This window comes from Zingiber officinale, chromosome 10B (assembly GCF_018446385.1).
Source record: "Zingiber officinale cultivar Zhangliang chromosome 10B, Zo_v1.1, whole genome shotgun sequence".
In the NCBI taxonomy this organism is placed as follows: domain Eukaryota; kingdom Viridiplantae; phylum Streptophyta; class Magnoliopsida; order Zingiberales; family Zingiberaceae; genus Zingiber; species Zingiber officinale.
In genome coordinates, this window is record NC_056005.1 from 82,260,421 (window position 1) to 82,284,934 (window position 24,514).

General features: G+C 35.6%; 1 pseudogene; it reads left to right on the top strand.

Moving 5' to 3' along the window:
• The window catches only part of LOC122028835, a 70,256-nt pseudogene extending 46,623 nt beyond the window's left edge, over nt 1-23,633 (top strand).
• The last annotated feature ends 881 nt before the right edge of the window (nt 23,634-24,514 follow it).

Sequence of the window (24,514 nt, forward strand, 5' to 3'; positions counted from 1 at the left end):
ACCTTGACTCCCCAATCTTTGCAATAAAGCATCTCTAATATGTGATAACCTCTTTATCAATGGAGAATCTAATGCCTTACCGCGCCATTGCTAAAAATTTGCATCATAATGGTGTTGCACCCATCTTACCCATAATGAGTTTGTCTTTTGATGTTCCATAGCCTCAGACACAATAATGCATTGTTCTAAGCACGTAGATCCCGAAGCCCATAGCCACCTTCATCTTTCGGTAGGCATATTGTCACCCAAGAGATCAGTGGATGTTTGGTGGGCCACATAAAAGGCCGGCAAAGACCATATAATTTGTCAATTACACCACTTGATAGTAGAAGTATAGATAGCCAATAATACTCTACACCTTTTAACGCCGATCTTACTAACTCCAATCTTCCGGTGTATGATAATATATGCTTTGGTTAAGACGCCACCTTCTTTGATACCGCTTCAAGTAAAGATCCATAATTCACAATACGTAACCTCTCTGTGGCTAGATGAATACCAAAATACCAAAATAGGAACAGTGGACAAAGTAGTAGAAAATCTGTACCAATCAGGTGGATGGGTGATTTTGGAAGAGTGCCATGGAATAACATTTGAGAGTCGATTGTCTGTGGAAGAAGCAGGTTGAATAGGCTTAGATGTTGGGTCAAGCTCAGAAAGCTAGAAAGTTGGACGTTGCCATTGATACACAAAGCCCGGCTTGAGTCAATCAAAAGTATTAGGTACCTCTTTAAAATTAGGAAGGATAGATGGCTCTGCCGGAGACTCAACATGAGTAAAAAAGAAATATTGATTTTCAAAGAAAATAACATGACAAGAAATACAAAACCTAGTAGAACATGGATCATAGCAAACATAACCCTTGTGTGAAATACTATACTCCATAAATGCATATTTAACAAATTGAGCAAAAAGTTTATAGCGTTCATGAGGTGGCAAATTAACAAAGCAAACACAACCAAAAGTATGCATGACAAGATAGTTAAGATGCTTATGAAAAAAATGAAAATATGAAGATTCAAAGTTTAAGGCACATGAAGGCAAGCGATTAATTAAATAAATTGTTGTAGATAAGGCCTCAACCCTGAATTAGATTCAAGCAATAAAGTTCGAACAACATCTAATAGATGTCGGTTCTTACGTTTAGCAACATCATTTTGCTGAGATGTATAAGGACAAGAGTGTTCGAAAACAATGCCTTTTTGTTGGAGAAAATCATGAAATTCATAAGACATATATTCGCCACGAGAATCTGACCTTAACACTTTGATTTTTGTAGAAACTTGGGTCTCAATATAGGCTACAAATGTTTTGAAGAAAATAAATCTAGTTATTTACTGTAATCATCAATGAATGTGGCAATATTTGTAATTGGCATGAGATATGACAGGAGTAATACCTGACATATGACTATGAATCATATAAGGTTTAAAATCTCGACCTGTGCCGAGGTTTCGGTCTCAGATCGGAATGATACGGTTTCGGTATCGTATCGTGCCATGCCGACAAGGTTTCGGTATTTTTTAATTTAAATTTGAAATAATTTTCTAATAATAATAATTCAACTATCTCAATTTAGAATGATCATAGGGGTAGAAGATTATAAGTGTTTTATTATGGATCATAAATTTAACAGACCTTTATCGAAAATTTTTAAATAAAGGACATATAATATTTCCTAAGCAAATTAGTAGAGACATTCTAAGATAAAAATATATGTTTTATATGGTCAGGAGATAAGAATTTTAAAAGTAAAAAAGCTAAACATCCTAATATTCATGGATCTAAATTTTAAATTGATTCTATATTTTTTCTATAATAAGTATATAAATTAATTAAAAAATACTATGTTAGGTATAATAATTGTATAAATTAACTATTTATTTATTTAAATTAATTATTATTTTAAATAATATATATTTAAAATGATTAAAAAAATTAAAATATTAATTAAATAGTAAAACTGAAAAAAATAAAATAATTAAAAAATATCAAAATATTAATCTCATTTATTAGAATTTTTTTTTTTTTAGAATTTTATTAAAAATTTTAAATAAAATTTAAATTAGTAAAATTAATTTTCAGAATATTAATTAATAAAATTTATTTTAAAAAAAAATTAAATATATTTATATTTTATTAGGATAGTTTAATTAGGCTTCATAAAAGTCTCTTCGGAATATCACACTTGTCTTAAGAAATGTTTGAATTAATTAAATCAAAATATTTAATTTTTAAAATCTAAATTCGATTTTTCGCTGCACGCTCCTCCGGCGGCACCGGAGAGTCGCGAGGGACGCTCCGGTGCCACCGGAGGAGTTGCAGGACTCCTCCGGGGCTGTCGGAGGAGTCGCGCGACTCCTCTGACACCGCTGGAGGAGTCCCGCGACTCCTCCGGGGCCGTCGGAGTCCCACGACTCCTCTGCCGCCGCTGGAGGAGTCCCGCGACTCCGGCACCGATCGCGATGGAATCGCGACAGGCCTTTTGTCCCGCGACGAGCATGCCTGACTAACGACGAGCACACATGATTCCTCTGTCGCGTGCACGTGATGACATCACACGAAATGGTAGGTATACTGGTGCCGGTTTTGGTGCGTGGGCGGAACGGTAAGTTTCGCCCGTTCCGCCCGGCACGAAACGAAATTTTCAACACTGGAATCATATCAAAATAGCTTTTTGCATGACTACCATAAGAATGAAAAGAAAGACTTACTTTTACCCAATTTATATGCAGAGCAATCAAAAGAAAGATGAGAAGAAAATTGATCTTTATTGTCCAACAAACTAGAATTTAGTAAGTGAGATAAGACAACAGAATTAGGATGACCTAAACGTTTGTGCCATACTTCACTTATTGATACTCTAAAATTCTGAATTATGGTTTGATACTATGTCAATTGGATTGAATACCCTCACAATGAGAGTTCTTCTCATTATATAGAACATGTTAGAGATTTACCGGGCTTGATTTTCAGTCATAAATCAAGGCTGATTTCTAGTAATTACATCTATCTAAGGAAGTTGAAGCTATACTACTAATTACAATAAAATTAATAAGAAAGTTGCAGCTATAATATATTTATGGCTATAATATTAATTAAGGCTTGATATATGCTGTCACATTTAACCCTACACTTTGTTCAGTTTATAGTCAAAATGTTGATTCTTATAGAATTAATTAGAAAGTGCTATTAAGCGTGTGCATACTGTCCATTATTGTGAATAATTAAAATACCAGGCACTATGGATGTTTAATTTTCTTTTAAGTTTTATGTAGGAAAATTTCTTTATTTTCTTTGAAGCAACAGAATATATAATGTGATAACTTATACATTTCCTGGATTTTGATCAGACCTGACTCTGCTCACTTTGCATTATAACTTAAGAAAAATGCTTTTTTTTCTTATCCAGGTTAGAGCTTATCTCCTTGTTAGTTTTCTTGATGTGTTCAATGCTTCTCAGGGTGATTGCAGTATGAAAGGTAGCTTTGCAACTCGTGTATCTGGGTCCGCAGATTTGTATCAGGTGCATCTTTTGTCTTTCTATTACAAAGCTTAATTCTTAAAATGTTTATTTTTCACACCAATTTTCTCTCGTTCATATTGACTACTGAATATCTGTGATGCAAGATATTCATGGTCATCATATTACTTGTTAATCCAGAAATACTACTAGTGATCAATTATGAGAGATAGGAGAGTTACTTTGTTTTTTGGAGAAGGTAAATATATTACTAAAACAGAATATTACAGAGGGTTACTGCTGAGACAGTAAGTGATGTTAGGTAGAATCCCTCATGAGCAGCTTTTCTTGGGTTACTTCTGCTGAATAAAACAATCACATCATTTGGACTTGAAACCCTTTAACAGGAAGATAAAACACATTCTCTCAATTGTTGGCTGCATCACTTTAACGAATGATGCATTATCTGCTATCTCAAATCATTATGTAAATATTTTAAGATTCTAAATGGGTGGGTTATAAAAAGACTATGAGATCTGTAGGAATATCGTCTTGGTTGTTACAGGCTCCACAATGAACGAAAGTTGTCTGGGTATCATTGATGCTGATGCTTACATTTGACTTATCTTGTTAGTGCTGCTATCAATATGCACTGATCCTCCTTGAAACCTAATTGGAGCTGACCTAGATTCATCTTGGACGTTAAGATGATGGGGTTTCATCTTACCACATATATAAGGTTAACAATGACACTTCAATTTCTTTCTGCTTGAAGAATTTGTGAGGATAAACCAAGCACCTATTACTCTTTTTTTGCTTTTTTTTTTTTTTTGCCATTTGCACTCTATCCAATATTTTGTTAGTTTTTGACGACTTAATTTTAAATATAATAGGATTTGATACTGACATACAAAGCTTAGGGTTGTAAAATGACAATAAATGGTATTCTCTAATTGTTCTTCAGTTCAGTGAGATTTGTTCCTGCAGCTCAGTTTCACCAGATTTTATCTGTGCTCTTCTTTTGTTAGTTTCCAGATTTTTCAAGACTCATTCTTAAGGATTTATTTTTTCTACTTCAAATCACAACCTCTTGAATGAGTAGACCCAATGTGGTCTGACCTTATCCTGAGATCCTGCATTGGCAGGAGTTTCATGCACCAAGCTACCCTTTTAGATCACAATCAGATCTATTGTTACAATTATGCGAGCTCTTTCTATAGAAGGCCAGAATCTGCTGCTGCTGCTGCTGCTGCTTCACATATCTGAATTCTTTCCTTGTTTAGTGTTTCCAATCATATAGGATGGCGATCTAAGCAAAAGATCCATGCTAATCTCCTATTCAAACACCAGTTGGGTATTGACATTTCTTTTAATGGGAAGCTACTTAGATATGTCATCTTCTTAGTGAGCATCATCCTTGGTCTTATAAAGGTGATTCTATTGTCTGCATGAGTCACGTAATATCTCCTTTTAGTTTGGGGATCAAACTTGCATCTCATCCTATCAGTGCTGCAGTAGGAGATGAGTCACTCATTTGTACAAGATATTGATCAGGTTACTCCTACATAATCTTTACCACTTTCTTTGGTTCTCAATGTACCTAAATTCTTTCTGTGAATTTACTTAGTAAATTCACTAAGTTAAATTTGTTTCCAAAACCCTATTGCTAATTCTGTTTCCATTCAGGATTTGTGAACTGAGACAGTACTTGGTAAAGTGCAAGAATATTGATGATCATATAAGTTGACTATAGATACACACTCATATTATTTAGTGTTTGACCCTGCTCCTCGTCAAATCCAAGTCTCTAGGACATCTTAGGCTTCAAACTTATAAAAGATGGAAGTTCAAACTTCAGAAACTTAAATGTGAAAATATGATCATGATTTCCTCTCAATATCCATGAGTGTGCTTCTCCACCTTTTTCCTTATTACACTCTATTACACTCTGATGGCTCAAATTCCTTCTGGTTTGATGGTCTCTACTGCCATAACCTCCTTTTCAACATCAGGCGAGTGCTCAAGCTTTGGCTCTCATGCCTACTAACGATGGAGTATCAATTGATCAAGGAATTCTTGGCCACTAATGTTGGTTGCCTAGCACTTACTGATAATAATGTAAATATATAAATTGGCCTCTTTCCTAATAACTTGAGATTTAGGAATAAATGGTTAGCCAATAAACTTTAATATGATATAGAGTAAGGACGTCATGCATTTGAATACCACTGTCGATATATGTGTATGTAATCAATTCATGTGTCGGGAGGTTGGGTCCAATCAAGTCAACTATCCCACCCACACATGAAATGGGAGAACACGGGTCAACTCTAATGTACTTCTAGAGTGCATCTATCTAGTCATATTCAAATTTGAGGAAAAATGGTTATATAGTAGATTTGGACAAAACTACCATTTTTTAGTGGTTTGATTACTTTAAAAATATAAGTGAACTTCAATGGCCTTCTAAATTGTATCTATTTATTTAGATTAAAAAATTAAGAAGAAAATGCTCTTGTAGCAATTTTAGCCACTTTGAAATATAGGTGAGCTCTAATGTTGAGATTCAGAATTTAAGGAGAAAATGACTATGTAACACTTTTGATAAGACTATTTTTTGAGCTATTTGATCACTTTAAAAGCATGAGTGAACTTTAATACGCTTGTAGAGTGCATCTATTTAATCAAATTAAAAAGTAAAACTCAAAAATGGTCATGTAGCAATGTTGGCCAAAATTTCTATAAGACCATCTTTTTAGTTGTTTAGTCACTTTGAGAACATGGGTGGACTTCAATGGCCTCATAGAGTGGATCTATTTTTTCAGATTTAAAATTTGAGGAGAAAATGGTTGTATAGCAATTTTGGCTAAAACATAATCATTTTAAGTCATTTGGTCACTTTAAAAGCATGGATGAACTCTAATAACCTTTAGAGTGTAGCTATCTATTCATATTCAAAAAAAAAAAAAAAGAATGACCATGTAGCAGTATGTTTAGTCATTTTTGGCTTGATTAATCACTTTAGAAGCATGAACTTTAATGGCCTCCTAGAGTTTATTAATCTATTCAGATTCAAAATTTGAGGAGAAAAATGATCATGTAGTTTTGATAATTTTTTAAAAATTTATGATGTAGTATGGTTTCTTTGACTATCTTGCATGATCGGGAACATCTGCCAGAATCCTTGACTATTTTGCTTGATTGCTTCCATTATAAGGCCTTCCTATGATGGCCTGATTTGCTTTGGGTCCTTCTAGATGCTATCTGTGTGCTCTTGCAACTGAGATGAAGAGGCATTGAACACTGCTCGCCCTTTGTTGCTTTTCCAACTATAGATCACTTCAATTCTTCCCGGTATTGAGCAACTCGCATAATCAAGATTTGGAAAAATCTTGAAGATTAGGTGGAATCCTCTTTGTATGAGAGAACAGAATTAAATAATCTCCAATAAAGACACAGGGCAAGCAGAGCATTGTCTACACGAACTTCTCTGCAGAGGCTGATTTCTGGAGTTGACCATACTTGGCAGCTCCATTATGTTTATTAAGTTGTGCCATTTAATTGCACTTATCTTTTTATACTTATATCTAGCTTTATATATCTATGCATATATCTATATTGTGTTTATTAAGTTGTGTCAATTAGTCGCATTAGCTTTTTATACCTAAATCTAACTTTATATATCTATACATTTATCTATTAGTATATCATCAAGCATTCCATCTTTCTTTCCTCAGAAAATATCACAAACACATTATTGAAAGTTCTTCAGAGGAAGAGAAAATGTAAATTAAAGATGTGAAAGGCAAATGGAAGAGTATCTGTTGTGAGACATCATCTTATCATTTCATTGTTGGTAGGAGGTTGACAAGGAGACTGATTTGTGAAACACATGTACATCAACATGTAATACGCACAAAAAAGGAATGTATTTGCAATGATAGAAAAGAGAATAGAGGGGATAAGCTGAAGATGGGTAAATATTAAATTCCAATATATTATCTGAAAAGAAGGTGAGATATGAGATTGATGGTACTATTAAGAGGATAAAAAGCCAATTGTTGAATAGGATAAAAATTCTTTTGCAGTCTTATATTATCGTCATTGTTCCTTAGACTAAAAGAATATAGAGGGCTATGGAATGACCCATCCAACTGGTGGAAGTGATGGACAATTAGAAAACAATAGGGAACAAAAAGTTGATGTTGTAGAAATGAGAATGTTGAGATAAATGTTTGTGACACAGAAAAAATCAATAAAAATATTACTATCCAAGAGAAATCAATATAGCTCAAGAAAATAGATTAAGGTGATAATAACATGTTTATAGAGAACCAAAATATTGTATATTTACAAGTTAAATCAATTATTGTTGAAGATGGAAGGAATAGATGGAGATCTACAAAAAACATGGTTAATGAAATTTATTAGTCATATATCCAAGGAGGTATAGGATTTGTTGAGGACGTATTTTTAAATAGTTAGGAACCTATTTGTGAATATGCAGTAATAATAACAATAACCTAGTCTTATCCCACTAGGTGGAGTCGGTTATATGGATTCGTTTATGCTATTGAGCTCTATCTCCTACTATATCATCATCTATACTTAAATAAATTTTATCTTGTTTTATTATTGCTAACCAAGTCTTTTTTGGTCTTCCTCTTCCTCGTTTGATATGCGTGTTTGTCATAGTTTCATATCACCTAACTAGAGCAATTATTGGTCATCTAAGAACATGCCCGTACCATTTTAAACGTGTCTCTCGGAGTTTTCCCTTAATAGATGCAACTCCGACTATCTTTCTAATGCTCTTAATTCTTATTCTGTCCATTCTCATATGTCCACACATCCACCTTAACATCTTCATCTCTGCAACTCTCATCTTTTGCTCATGTTCTTGAGTTATAGCCTAACATTCACCTCCATATAACATAGCAGGTATAACAGTAATTTTGTAAAATTTTCCTTTAAGTTTTAGAGGTACTTTACGGTCATATAAGACATCCGACGCTCTCCTCCATTTCAACCATTCTGCTTATATTCTGACATCTCTTTCAGTCCCTCCATCATTTTGCAAAAATGATCCTAAATATCTAAATCTCTAAATTCTGGGCAACTCATCATTTCCTATCTTAATAATTATCTTACTATGTCTAATATTGCTAAACTTAAATTTCATATATTATGTTTTTATTCTACTAAGCCTAAAACCTTTTTGTTCTAGTATTTCCCGCCAAGATTCTAGTTTAACATTTACTCCTTCATGTGTTTCATCTACCAAAACAATATCATCTGCAAACAACATGCACCACGATACTGTGTCTTGAATGTGTGCAGTGAGTTCGTCCATAATTAGTGTAAAAAGATAGGGACTTAGAGTTGATCCTTGATGTAACCCTATCTTTATTAGAAATGCTTCAGTTACTCCACCTGAAGTCTTTACTTTAGTCGTTACATCCTCGTACATATTCTTAATTAGTTCAATATATGTTATACTAACACCTCTCTTTTCTAGAATTCTTCATATAATTTATTTTAGGACTCTATCATAAGTTTTTTCTAAGTCAATGAATACCATGTGTAGATCTTATTTTTACTCCCGATATTTTTCAATTAATTGTCTAAGAAGATGTATAATTTCTATTGTCGACTTTCCAAGCATGAACCCAAATTGATTTTCGATCACCATGGTCTCCTTCCTTAATCTTTTTTCTATTATTTTTTTCAAAGTTTCATGGTATGACTCATTAGTTTAATACCCTATAGCTTGCACAATTTTATGCGTCTCCTTTATTCTTATATAAGAGAATTAAAGTACTTATCCTCCATTGATTAGATATTTTTTTCGTTTTCAATATTATGTTAAGGAATTTTGTAAGTCATTCAAGACCTTGTTTCCCTAAGCACTTTCATACCTCTATCGGAATATCATTTGGTCTAAAGACTTTTTCATTGTGTATCCCATTTAAAGCTTATTCTACTTCTGAAGTTTTAATTCTACGATAAAAATTTAAATTTCTATTATCATTTGACCTACTTAAATTATCTAAGTTTAGTTGGTCACCTAAACCTTCATTAAAAAGTTGATGAAAATACTTATTTCACTGCTTTTTTATTTCTCCATTGTTTATTATTACCCTATTACATGCATCTTTAATACATTTTATTTGGATAAGATTGCTTGTCTTCCTTTTTCTCACTTTAGCTATTCTATAAATATTTCTTTTTCCTTCTTTTGTATCCAATTTTTGATATCATCGTTCAAAATTTTCATTTTTTGCTTCATTCACTACTTTCTTAGATTCCTTCTGGGCTATTGTATATTTTTTTAAATTTTCCTCGTTCTTTCAAATATATAATTCTTTATATGCTATTTATTTTTCTTTCACTTTCTCTTGTACTTACTCATTCCACCACCAAGATTCCTTACTTAGTGGTGCATGTCCCTTTGACTCACCGAGTTCGTTTCAACTTTGATAGTCTTCCTTTTTCTCACTTTAGTTATTTTATAAATGTCTTTTTTCTCTTCTTTTATATCCAATTTTTGATATAATCGTTCAAAAATTTCATTCTTTGCTTCATTCACTATTTTCTTAGATTCCTTCTGGATATTGTATATTTTTTTAATTTTTCCTCCTTCTTTCAAATATATAATTTTTTATAAGCTATTTATTTTTCTTTCATTTTCTCTTGTACTTTTTCATTCCACCACCAAGATTCCTTACTTAGTGGTGCATGTCCTTTTGACTCACTGAGTACACTCTTAGCTACTATTTTCAACTTTGATACCATCTTATCCCATTTAATATTAGAATCACCGTATATTTTACTTAATGCTTATACTCCTACCTTTTCCTTAAATATATTTTGCTTCTCATCCTTTAACTTCTATCACTAATTCTAAGAGTTGTATATATTTGTTTTCTATTTATATTATGTTTGAGGTATATATCCAACACTACTAACCTATATTGGGTAGTTAAGCTTTCTCCAAGGATGTCCTTACAATTTTTACAAATCTTTCTATCCTTCTTTCTAGTCATAAGAAAATCAATTTGCGATTTATTATTCCCAATTTTGAACGTGACTAAATATTCTTCTCTTTTCTTAAAAAATATATTAGCTAATATAAGGTCATATGTTATCGCAAGATCTAACATAGTTTTCCCTTTCTCATTTCTCGTTTCAAGCTCATAACCCCCATAGACCCTCTCATATTTCTCATTTTTCGCTCCGACATACCCATTTAGAGCACCTTCTATTAAAATCATTCCAATTGATGGAATATTTTGTAATATTTCATTTAAGTCGTCCCAAAATCTTGATTTAATAACTTCATCTAATCATATTTGTGGTATATATACGCTAATTATGTTTATAGTTTTTTTTCCACTATTATCTTAAGGGCTATAATTATATTTTCTTTTCTAATTACTTCAACAACTTCATCCTTTAACAAATTATTTACAATAATACCCGCTCTATTTTTTGTTTTACTCTTTCTTGTATATCATAACTTAAAACTCGAGTTCTCTATCAGTTTTGCCTCTCGCTACCCATTTTATCTCTCGGTGAGGGTTCCTATATTTCATGTTCTAAATCTTAGATTATTAGTTTTTCTATCATATTTGTTATTACTCAACCTATAGTGTGAGAATTCTTGTCTATTTAACACTATACACAAGTTCTCATAGAGATGTAGCAGTCCTTGTCGAGACGTTACAGTCGGACCCTGTAATGCGTTCATTCCGAGAAATAATCTAGCATTAGCACAATAGTTTAATGGATTCATTCATTGAATATTTGACAACCTAACGCAACCCTCCTTTATCCGGACTTGGGACCGGCCATGATTGGTTCATCACGGACGGAGTTAAAGATGAATATATTTTTGTAAAATAGTAATAAGACAATACATGTCAAATAAGAGGGGATAACCTTGACATCATGTTGCTAACTCCAAATTCTATGGACCATAGATTAAAATAGTATTCCATGTTGATTAGCATGGTGAAATTTCTCATTTTGCAAGCCGATCAACATGTGGAACAAACTCAAGATAAAACTTAGGCGGCGTTTGATTTGTGCTATAGGAATAAGAATCAAAATGGGTCTAATAGTAGACTGGAATGACAATGGGTATCATTATTTCAATATAGTGTTTGATTAATTTGATATTCTGGAATGGGAATCAACTGAAATTCCAAAAATGCCCTTGAAGACTATCATCCGTCCACATTCTCCTATCTAAAAAATGCTCTCTCATCTCTTAAAAAATGCTCTCCGTTCATATCCTCTCTCAAAAATACCCTCTCATCTCTCAAAAAATATCCTCTCCGTCCACATCCTCAACTATTTCAGCGCCAAGAAGCTTCATAAGATTACCAATGCCATGGCCTTAATCGCCACCATGTACCAAGCCACTGAAACCATGCATGGCTCCTCTGGCTTCAACAATGTCACCGATTTCAAAGGGGGCAAAGTGGGGTTCGCCGCCATTGACAACGGCGACAACACCATTGATGCCATATTTGTTAGATCCGTGGAGGAACATTTCTGTTATTCAGATCAGTAACATCTTGCCATCACCAGACGTAGAGGCGCCTACCGCTGCGCCTTCCTAGGTGAATATCACGGACGTAATATTGGCCCACAGATGTAAAGTCTTCGCTGATACTCTATAGGCTTCTTCGGCGAAGAAGACCTTTGAGGACAATATCCAAAGCGGGTGAACGATATTTTTCCTAGCTGATGACGCGATGAAAAGGTTCTTGCCCAAGTGTTAAAACTTAACGACGAACGATCAGCTGTCCCTTCTTCTATTTCACGCCTTTCCTATTTACCAATCTTTGTCCATGATGAAATCTGGTAACGGACTGACAGCACATTAGCCATGGCTGGAACTAAAAAATTCAACCTGAACAATCAAATCTCGGCCCAATTGTGACCATGAAGATCACTGTTAAGAGAAAATCATGTATTAGACATCACGGAGTTATTGACTTATATAGAAAAGGATATATAGCATAATTATAATAATACCCCTAGTTATTATGTTACAATATTCTAACACTTCCTTAAGTCGAGAATATAGATTATATGCACCTACCTTGTTACATATGTAGTCGATTCGGGAACTCAATAACTTAGTGAATATATCTGCTAGTTGATCATGTGAGTTGACAAAACTAATAGATATTTCTCCTGATATGATTTTCTCTCTAATAAAGTGACATCAACTTCAGTATGTTTGTCCTCTCATGAAAAACTAAGTTCGAGGCAATATGCATGGCACCTAGTTGTCACACATAAGTGACATTCGTGTAACCTCCCCAAACCTGAGTTCCTGAAGCAACCGTTTTATCCATATAAGCTCTTGACTAGCTATGGTCATAGCCCGATATTCTACCTCTGCACTGGATCTTGCCACAATATTCGCTTTTTCCTTTTCCAAGAAACAAGGTTACCTCCGATAAATATACAAAACCCAGAAGTAGACCTTCTATCGGTAGGAGATCCTGCCTAATCTGCATCAGAGTACCCTATGACTCGAGTATGTCCTTTGTCTATATACAAAAGACCCTTTCCTGGTGCACCTCTGATATATCGAATAATGCAAGTCACAACATCCCAATGTTCTTTGCATGGGGAGTTGAAAAACTGACTTACTACACTTATCGCAAATGAGATATCCAGACGAGTAACAATAAGGTAGCTTAGTTTCCCTACTAATCTCCTGTACCGTTCAGGATCTGGAAGAGGCTCCCCCTGATTTGGTAGGAGCTTAACATTAGGATCTATATAGCTGTCGACTGTTTTTGAGTTTAACATTCTTGTTTCTTCCGTAATATTCATTGCATACTTCCTTTGGGATATGACGATCCCCTGTTTAGACTGTCTATTTCTATCCCCAAGAAATCTTTGAGTTTCGAGGTCCTTTTTCTGAAAATGTTTAAAAAGATATTGTTTCACTTGTGAAATCCCAAGATGATCACTACTTGTGATGACAATATCATCAACATAAACCACTACGTAGATGCAACCTGTAGATGAGTGGTGATAAAAGACAGAATGGTCAACCTCGCTCCGAGTCATGCCAAACTGTTGAATTATAGTACTAAATCTACCAAACCATGCTCTGGGTGATTGCTTGAGGCTATATAAAGATTTCCGCAGGTGACATACAATACCAGAAGACTCCCCCTTAGCAACAAAACACGGAGGTTGCTCCATGTAGACTTCCTCGAGCAGATCACCATGTAATAATGCATTTTTGATGTCCAACTAATAAAGAGACCAATGGAGAATCACAACAATTGATAGAAATAGGCGTATAAAAGACAACTTGGCAACAGAATAAAAAGTATCCCTATAATCCAATCCGAAGATCTGAGTATAGCTTTTAGCGATGAGACGCACCTTAAGTTTGTCAACCAACCCGTCTGGACCAACCTTCACCGTATACATCCATCGACAACCAACAACTGACTTCCTAGGTGGTAGAAGAACGAGGTCCTAAGTCCCACTACTCTATAAAGCACAAATTTCATCGAGCATACCTTGTTTCCATCCTGGATGGGCAAAGACATCACTTGTAGTCTTAGGAAGAGAAACATACGACAAGTAAGAAAGACAAGAATAATAGGAAGGAGAAAGATGGTGATAACTCAAAGAAACATAGTGAGGAGAAGGATTACGAGTGAAACGCATACCCTTTCAAAATGCAATAGGAATATCAAAGTTAGGAGCAGGGACCGGAGGAAACGACGAAGGACTTGGCTCCAAAGATGTGCCCACGGCAATGTCAGTGTTGGGCGGTGACAAAGTAGGATGAGGACGACGCTGATAAACCTGCAAAGGAGGAGATGAGGCTGGGGATGATAGAGGCGCTACCGGAGGACAAAAGATAGTCACTGGTGCAGGTGGAGAGTGAGAAACCTCGGACTGGGAAGCGGGAGGCCCAAAAGATAAAACCGAATCAAAGAATGTGACATCAGCAGAGATGAAATACCGCAGAGTAGGGGAATAACACTTGTACCCTTTCTGAGACCGTGGGTACCCAAGGAAAACGTACTTATGAGACCGAGGAGAGAGTTTATCAATGCTAGGATCAAGATCATGAGCAAAACATATAGACCAAAGACCCGAGGTATTAAAGGAGGTAGAGGATGATGAGGGTAGAGGATATGATGAGGTATTTTACCCTAGAGAGTGGAGGAAGGCATGCGATTGATGAGATAACATGCAGTAAGTACATCACCCCAAAACTGATGAGGAACATGAGAATGAAGAAGAAGAGTCCGAGTGGTCTCAAGGAGATGATGATTCTTGCGTTCTGCAACCCTATTCGGTTGAGGGGTATGAGGGCAAGACGTGTAATGCAGTACACCATGAGATGCCAAGAAGGAACGAAACTGAGTAGAAAGATACTCGCATGCATTATCACTTTGCAAAATTTGAAGAGAAATACCAAGCTGAGTTTTGATTTCATGAAAAAAGATTGAAAAGTAGAAACAATTCGAACGTTCCTTTATCGGATATAATCATGTACAACAAGAAAAATCGTCTATAAAAGTAACAAAATATCATGATCCCAACGTAGAAGAAACACGATTCGGACCCCAAACATCAGAATGAACCAAAGCAAAGGGGGACTCACAAGACAAAGACTCTTAAGTGAGAAAGACTAGGATGTAATTGTTTCAACTTATCAAGACCTGGATGTCCCAACTGAGCATGAATAAGAAGTGGAGATGTCGCCGCCAAACCAACAAGAGAGGGTTGTTGAAACCGATAAAGTCCATGAGACTCACATCCGAAGCCAATCATCCTCCCCGTACTCTGGTCCTGTAAGGAAACAGACATTTTAGTAAAAGAAATAACACAATCAAGAGGGAGTAAGTTGACTTATTGACAATAAATTAAAGGGACCTCCGAGAACATAAAGAACATTATGAATGGAAAGAGACGAAGAAGGATGAACAATACCAATACCCTTGGACTCATTTGGGAATCATTGGCCATGGTGACAATTGGTAAATAACTAGAAGTAGTGAGAGAAGAAAATAGAGATTTATTACCAGTGATATGATCCGTGGCCCTAGAATTAAGAACTCAAGGACCTGAAGAGCGAGATATGCCAGCAAAGGAATTACTAGCGTGTGCAACAGTAGCAGTGGAATTAGAAGCCTGACGATCCTCAAACCATTTCAGAAAGTCATTATAGGAAGGTTGTGAGGTCAAATCAGGTGTTAACGTGAAGTGGAAGTCAAGAAGCAACAAAATTCTGAACGATCCGAGCGGTGCGAGGAGGTTGACCATGCAGACCCCAACACTTATCAATCGTGTGGCTCGGGCGATGGCAATGAACACACCAAGGACGACCTTTGCCACCCTTGCGAGGCGGAGGTCTGTTGTTGTGTCGAGAGACCAAAGCTGCAGTGAACAGAATGATGAGACATCGTCAAGATCTTGGCCGGGACATGAAGGAGAGTCGCCCAGGTATTGTCTATGGTAGCTTTTGTAGGGCTGCCCAGGATCTTATCACAAATATGAGAATAATATGTGGGCAGACCATATAAAGTTAGAGACAAAAAAAAAATTTCGATTTTCAAGCTCTTCAACAGGAGTGGTCGTAGGCGGTAGCAGTTCATTGAAGTCACAAAGAAGGCTAGAGACCGAACCCAGATAAGTTGACATTGAATCCTTAATCTGATGGGCACTGAGGATGGTCATGAGATCTTCACAAACTTGATAGCGTCACCGAGAGGTGTTTGTAAAGAGTTATAGAGCCTGTGTCCAAACAGCTTTGTAGGTTTTGTGAGTACGGAAGGCATTCCTAAGAGATGGATGGATGGTGGCTCGGATAATGCAGCACAACTGAGCATCAACCTTCTTCCATAAAGGACGATCGGCGACTTGAACATCTTCTTCAGTTTGAGTGGGATGTGTCTCATAACCCTGCCTAACAATCCAAAGCTCAATGTGAGATGCCCAAGAGACGTAATTTTACCATCCAACCGCTCGGAAGAGGGGTGTAGTGATGTGGTTGGTAAAGATCGAGGTATCTGACTTTGGGATGTCAGATGTTCCCATTGATTAGTTTGGAAAGAACTATAGAGAGCGTCGAAGGAGAAGATGAAGAGGCAGCCGACTGCCCCCTTCTCTGGTGAAAACTCCCTACTTCCACAACCACGTCGTCGGCAGAGAGTTCACAGCAGCCTCAGTGATGCACTCATGAAGAGCTTCTGGAGATGAAGATGAAACGGCCGGTTGGAATTGCGACGAAGATGCTCATTGCTCTGCCGACCTCCTCCTCTGTTGAACCCCTTGCGTTAGCAACCACGTCGGCAAGGAAATCTTCGGATGTAGGGACGGAGAGGAAGAAAGAACAGCCAGAGAAGAGGGAAGAACAGCCAGATTCGTCTGTTAGAAACCACGCCCTGGAAGCCTTTAGAGAGCAGGACCATTGAGGCAACGAAACCCTAGATTGAAGCCGACACTCTTCAACAAGGATCGGGAGATGAGGGAAATCCACCGTGCCAGAGCATAGCTTCGCCGGAAGGGAACACTGAGGAGATGTTGTCGCCTTAGTCGGAAGAACCCTAAGATGAGGTCGTCACCTTCCCCAGAGCCGTCGGAGATGTCGCCGTTGGAGAATAGAGGAGCCAGGCGGGATAACCGTTGGCCGTCAGGGATGGAGTACCTGCGGATCCCACGCTTCTGGTCACGTCGAGGACGATCGCGCGATTGTTGGCGAATACGAAGAGGGTGTTGTCAGGATTAGGTGGAGAAGAGAAAACTCAAGAGAGCGACGGCGTAGGAAATTAGGGTTTTCTTTTATCTTGGCTCTGATACCATGTTAAGAGAAAACAGTGTATTAGACATCACGGAATTATTGACTTATATAGAGAATGATATACAGCATAATTACAATAATAACCACTATCAGCACAGCGAATATATCGATGAATCTAGTTGGTTGGAAGTTGAAATTAATTGAAACTTGAAAGACCTCTACTTTTGGAATGAGATATCAAACCTGAGGGGAGGGATGAGTTTCATCCATTCCCAAAAATATGGATTTTATTCCAATATTTCATTCTCATTCCCATTCCCATTCCCATTAACCAAACACAACAAAAAGGAATCATTCCAATTCCGCATTCCCATACTCCTAAACCAAACGCCACCTAGACTCCCACAATAACTCGCAATGACAGTGATGACTTTTTGAGGCTCCCTCAAGGTCCTAAGACGACTATGACTTCGCACTTATTTTTGAAGCTTCCGCAAGATGACAATGGCTTCCACACGAGATCCAGCGATAGAGATAACTTTGCTCGTGGTTGGCAACGTCAACAAATGCTTTGCTACAACAATGGCTTAACTCATGGTTAATGAGACTTTCGTGAGGTCTCAAGATAATGAACATCATCTTGTTCCTCTTTTGTTCTTTTCCCTTGATTCTCTTTTGCAGTTAGGGTTAGTGTATAATAAACCCACGTAGTTGGCATATCTCAAGCTGGCTAGGGATCAAAATCCTGGTTCATCTGAGATTTCAAACCTTGGTAATTGGTATGGCCTAACATAACTCAAATATGTTATCAAGCTTTGTAGAACTTTTTATACATTCCTTATCCAAAATTGGCTGCCAGTAAAAGAATGTATTATTTTTTCTGACTATGATTTAGCTAGAAGCCATGACAACCAACCTTTCTGAAAGCAACTGTTGGAGATAAAGGAGTATTATTGCCTTTCTAAACAAATGTTCACATATTTGAATATCATTGTAAGATCATTATGTTTTAGCATTTAGAGTAGATATGAACTGTTGCAGTGTTGCTATTATTTTGTCAGTTAAATTGAGAATCCAGAACAAAAACCCTACCATATTACATTCTAAAGAAAGCATATTACTTCATTTTTCTGAGAATTTAGGTAGATTAGTTCACTGTTTTGTAAATTTCCCTGGCATTTAATTGTTTCTTATAGATGAACCTGTCTAACAGGCAAATAAACGCAAACCCTACCACAGCATCAATTTTATCATTGCACATGATGGGTTTACACTATATGATCTTGTTTCCTACAATTATAAGGTAATCAATGGTCCTCTTAGAAAATTGAATGAAATTCTTAGTTTGCATAGTTGGAGCATTATTTTTATTTTTGTCATTTTCCCATATAGCATAATAATGCTAATGGAGAAGGTGGCAATGATGGATGCAATGACAATTACAGCTGGAATTGTGGTTTTGAAGGTAAATGCTACCCAATTGTTTTATGTTAATCTCATGCTAATTTAGTTAGCAGAGAGAACTATCAACATATGTTTGGCCGATGAATTTGACTCCTTTGGTGGACTTAGTTAATCTATTTGCAATCTAATTTAGTAACACTTTTGTGTATAAACCTTACTTCCATTTGACTCACATATATGCTTCTGAATAACTAATGACATCTAACTTTTCAAAATGTGTAGGGGAAACAAAAGATGTTAATGTTTTAAGTCTACGTTTACGGCAAATGAAGAACTTCCATTTAGCATTGATGATTTCTCAGGTATAATTTCAATTATTTGTTTCCCTTATACGAAGTCATATTATTTACTTTGTGACTATTACAAGTTGGCCTCAACTTACTAGGAATCCATCCTTGTCTAGAGTTGACCTCAACTAGGACTAACAGTGCCTAGAGACTCCTTGCCTCCAACTTTCCAATGCCTAGAGACTATTTCTCTGAAACATCATCCATTGCCCGGTATCCAATTTTTTGACTTACCAATACTTCACTTCCCCAACCTCAAGTCAACTTTCATATGCAAGGACTTCCAATGCTTATAGTTCACTTCTCTAGAACTTTAAGCTTGTTTGACATTTGATTAACCTTTACCTATTGGGATTTCATCATCACTACCAAGCATTCAGTCCTCCATGGCATGTTTAGACTTTTCACATTTGTCAATCATCCGATCCTCCTTGACCTATATGAACTTCCACAATCAAATATCTCTCTAGACTTCTAGTGTCAAATATCTCGCCCTCCTTGACTTGTGTGTGACTTTCATGACGTGTATAACAACGAGTCCTCCTTAACCTATTAGGACTTCCACTCTCAACACTTGTTGAACTTCTTCACTGCCAAGTGTCTAGTGTACTTTGACCCACTTGATCTTTCTCTTGCCAAGCTCCTTGTGGACTTTCCATGTTGGCCAATACCCATTTAGACTTCAACCAATGCCAAGTATCCAATCGATCTAACCCATTTGAACTTCGTCCATTGTCAAGTACACTGTCAATGTTGACCTATTTGACACAAAAAACATATTTCTCAATCATCAAAACACAATCTTGGTTTATCAAACCAAATTAGGCTTGATTACAATGGGTGCCATGATAATTGGTAATTAATTAGTTAACTAATTTCTTTTAGACCATACAATTTAAAATATTAGAAACAAAATTGATGATATTCAATTTATCTATCATAAAACAACCAACTTGTGCCCTTTTGGATGTGGAGCCTAATTCCTAACTAATGCTTCACATATATGAATTAGTGGGCTCACAAATAGCTTTAAATGAGCTTCACGTATATAAAAGTTCAAGGATCTGGGACATTACTAGCAATAATAGCTTTAAAAGGGCTGACAAATATTTCTCTGGGTGTGACTAAATTTAGCTTGGCATATAATCATAGACCATGTTTTACATTCGGAATTTTCTCAATGCAAGTGTAGTTTCAATATATGAATCGTAGATATCATACTCTGATTTCTTGCATTACTACATATATATTCAATTAGGACCAATGATTTCTTATTCATGGATTTTAATAGTGGAATTTGAGATTTTTCAAGTATATATTCATGGATTTCTTATTTCAATTCAGGGAACACCAATGATGCTAATGGGGGACGAGTATGGGCATACTCGCTATGGGAATAATAATAGCTATGGACATGACACTTCCATAAATCATTTCCAGTGGAAACTGGTAACACTCTTTTTCTTATTTTTCTGCCAATAAAATAGTTGCTAATAGCCTAATGCCGTTTCTTTTTTCTTTTGGCTTAACTAATTTTCTCTCTCTAATTTTATTGCTGCATAAGTTGGAACAAAGAAGGGACAGTCTTTTTAGATTTTTTTCTGAGATGATCAAATATCGGCACAAGCACCCCATCTTGCGACGAGACAGATTTCTTACCAAAGTAAATCTCTTAAGCCTCTCCTTTGATACTTCTAATACTTACCTTGAATATTTGGAGTTACTTTGTTAATTTAGATTCTTGTAAATAAATTAAATTATTTTAATTGGTAAGTAAGTTCATTTTAACAGTCAAAATGAGGAAAGCATGAGAATGAGGGTCACATTCAAAAAAAAAAAAAAGAAGAAGAGGAAGAAGAAGAAATTTTAACCATTTCTCTAGTTTCTGGGATTAGTGGCTATTCAGCCAAATGTCACACAATCAAGCAAATAATAACACAAGTAGACAAGACTGTTAAGTGGTTTTAGGCCTACATCCACAGGAGAACAGTGACCATTAAAAGCGGAAGAAACAATGTGAGGAGAGACATAAACATCTTTTTTTTTTTTTTTTGAGAATACCACTAGATTGAAAGTTTTACAATATCTCTAAGCTTTTGAGAAGATATTCAATACCTCCTCTCTCGCAAACTCAGATTCAAAAAAATCTTTAGTTCTCCATTCCGAGTTCCCACAAAATACCCCTTCACTTAGGCGTAGGAAACAACCTCCAATGGATAGGATTGAAGAGAGAGAGAGAGAGAGAGAGAGAGATGCTCCATCTACCGGAGAAGATAGAAAATGAAAAGATAAATACAGAGAAAAATGGATAATTGGGAAGATAAATGGTTTAATTTTTTTTCTTCCCTTCCTTTTGTCTACTAGGGAAGAAAGAAAGTTGGGAAAATAGATATTTAAATATCAAATCTTTTTATATTTGAAAACAGAAGAAATATTTTCAAAATTGTTTTAAAAGACCATTTTACCATGGGTGGGGAAGGGGTCGGAGAGAAGTGGGCAGACTTGGATTGTTGATTGGAGAAGAATTGGCTTGGTTAGGAAAGAGGTTGAAGAGGAGAGGGCAATGTTGCATGCGTAAACCAGAGAAGAAGCTGCTTGCGGTGAAGAAGCCACTAAAGATTAATTGTCATGGGTAGGAAGATATGACATGTGTTATTTTCTAAGGTGAAAATTAATATGTATACTTGATAACTAATTTATTTTTTCAATAGGAAAAGGACATATTTACCTTCTAAATAGTCTCTCCTCCTCCAAAGCTTTCTTCTCAAATTTGGAATGATGGCAATTGGAAGAAAAATAGTGTTTGGGAATTGGGATTATATATCCTTCCTTCAGTCTCTCTAATTAGCTCAGTTATAAACGGATCAACCCATTTATGGCTCAGTTATAAATATATAGATATTTAATTAACTATTTAATAGTAATATATATGTTATAAATATATAATCTAATAAATCGATTATAAATATATAGTATAATAATGCATATATTATAACATATAATGATATGGATTATATTAACTTTTATAATTAAAAATAGTTGAATATATTATTTGTACTTAATATTTGTTTGAGTTTGTTAAATGGGTTGTGTCATTTGACCCATTTATGACTCATTTAATTATATGGGTCGGTCTGCTTATGATGCATCTAATATATTTGATTGAACTGTTCACAAGCAGGCTGTAAACAGGTCATCACTCTTTTTAAGTATTTTCTAAATGTAGTATGTTGCCTTCGTGGATTTAGTTGTTAATGTTCAAAGAGCTGCTGCTTAGACTACATAGTGTTATAACAACACAATTTTTTTTTTGGGAAAAAAATAGTTCTTTTTTTTTTCTGAGGAAAGGGAGGGCCGGACAGCTACTGGAATCAGTAAAACAAGTAAATGCATTTTAATGCATAGGACAATGTATAGAACTCTATCTAATTATTTGCTGTTTTAATATATTTCTTGGGTTATGCATCATTTTAGATATATTTCCAAACTGATTAAGCAAATATCTTTCTTTGCAGAAGGATGTTACTTGGCACGAGGACAATTGGGACAACCATGAAAGCAAGTTCTTAGCTTTTACGTAAGAAGATATCGAAGCTTTTCATTCATCTCCAATTTTTTTTTTTCTGGCCATTAGATTAACTAAAATCTCCTATCATTTTGCTTACTACCTCTTGTTACAGAAAATTTCAGTTTTAACTTTTTTATGTAAAGTTAGGGATTAGAAAAGACACAAGCTTATCCTAATTATGACCAGCTTCTCCTAATAATCTTTTGCCATAGGCTTCATGATGATCAATTTGGAGGCGACATCTATGTAGCATTTAATGCACATGATTATTCTGTGAAAGTTACCGTACCTTCACCACCTCAGAATAAGCAATGGCATCGAGTGGTAAGTGATTCTTCTATCCTAATACTTGCATTTTACTTTTCTGTCTTGTTTGATGCCACCTTCACCTTAATGTAGCTTTTATCCAGCTTTAAATTACAGATATTAGATCATAATATTGATTTTATCTAATTATCTTCTCCCTGGAATGTCAAAATAACAAATACCTAATAGCACCACAAGGTCACCAACAATGATCCTGGATGTTTTTGTTGGGAGGGGACCAATTTCACCCGAGTTATGGTGGTGAAACATTGCTGACCGAATTTCCTCTGTTGCAGATTGATACAAATCTAGAATCCCCCAAAGATTTCATTCCAGAAGGCATATTATTCACCAATCCCTGTTACAATGTTGCTCCATATTCTTCAATTCTCCTGGAGGCAAAGCCTTGAACACCTACCATCTGCTTATGTGGAGTCCACAGCTGCTTCAAGAGTCAACATAAAATAGTTTTCCGCAAATATAGACATCCTTTTCAGGAAGGGTAAGTGCATCTGTACGTCTCAGATGTTCACATTTTGTATACGTTTTGTATTGTTCAAATGAGTGTATTAGAACTCATAATAAAAACCTATTAAATTCATGCCTAAAAACAATATCTAAAACCTATCTGTTACATATAATAGGTGGTTTTTTTGTCCGCTCAATAATTACCAAGAACAATACCCTTGTAAATATTTGTTAACCTCTTGCAGAATGTTGCAATAAATTGTTTGGTTCCTCAAAGTTCATCTTTATCTAATAATTATAATTTTGAAACTTTGCCTACTAATAAGTATGCTTTGTAAATGTAGAATGATTAAAATCTACCAATAGCATATCCCTGAAAACAAGATTCTGAAAAACTCTTAGAAGACAATCGTATTTTGTGAACCATTTCTCAAATTTTTGTCAAGAAATTGCTGTTTATACTCTTCAATCATCATGAGTAGTTGGATGTGCAAAGTGTCGCATTGTTGCAGAATATGTCAATCTAATTTAAGGTCCCATTTCTCATCCAAAAGTCATAAAGCAAGTCTTCTTTTTGGTTGGACGCTCTTTAAAGGTTTTCAATAACTTTTTCTTTTCCTTTATATTTTTCTGAAAAGAGGTTCACACCATCTTTAGTGCTGAATTGTCTATTTATAATGTGATTTATGCATAGAATCACAGTCAATAAGCTCCTCGAAGAAAGGCTGCAAGGGTACTCTTCATTTCCTAGGTTTAATATACTGCTAATTGATTTTCTAGTTGATGTTTACTTTAAGAAAGCAGCCTTGCAGCTTTTGAATTGTCCTGTAAAAGTTCATTTCCTGATCATAATTTCAGAGTCACATCTTTTGTAATGCCTCCTTTTTCCTCTCCCTGAGGAGAGAAACTTCAGGGCTTAATGCCTTGATGTAAAGTTTACCCAATAGCATGGATCAGAGGAGAGGCAAATTATACTCAAATCATGACCTTGTTCGATGTTTATTATTAGACGCGGAGTTAGTTAAAGCATGAGTTACTAATCCATTCTTGGATTATTTTTTGATCAAAAGTTTATCTACATGAAATTGGGTGGAATGACCCATTCCTTTTTTTTATCATGAAATCTCATTCTTGCCTAAGCCAGTGTTTCGTTCTCC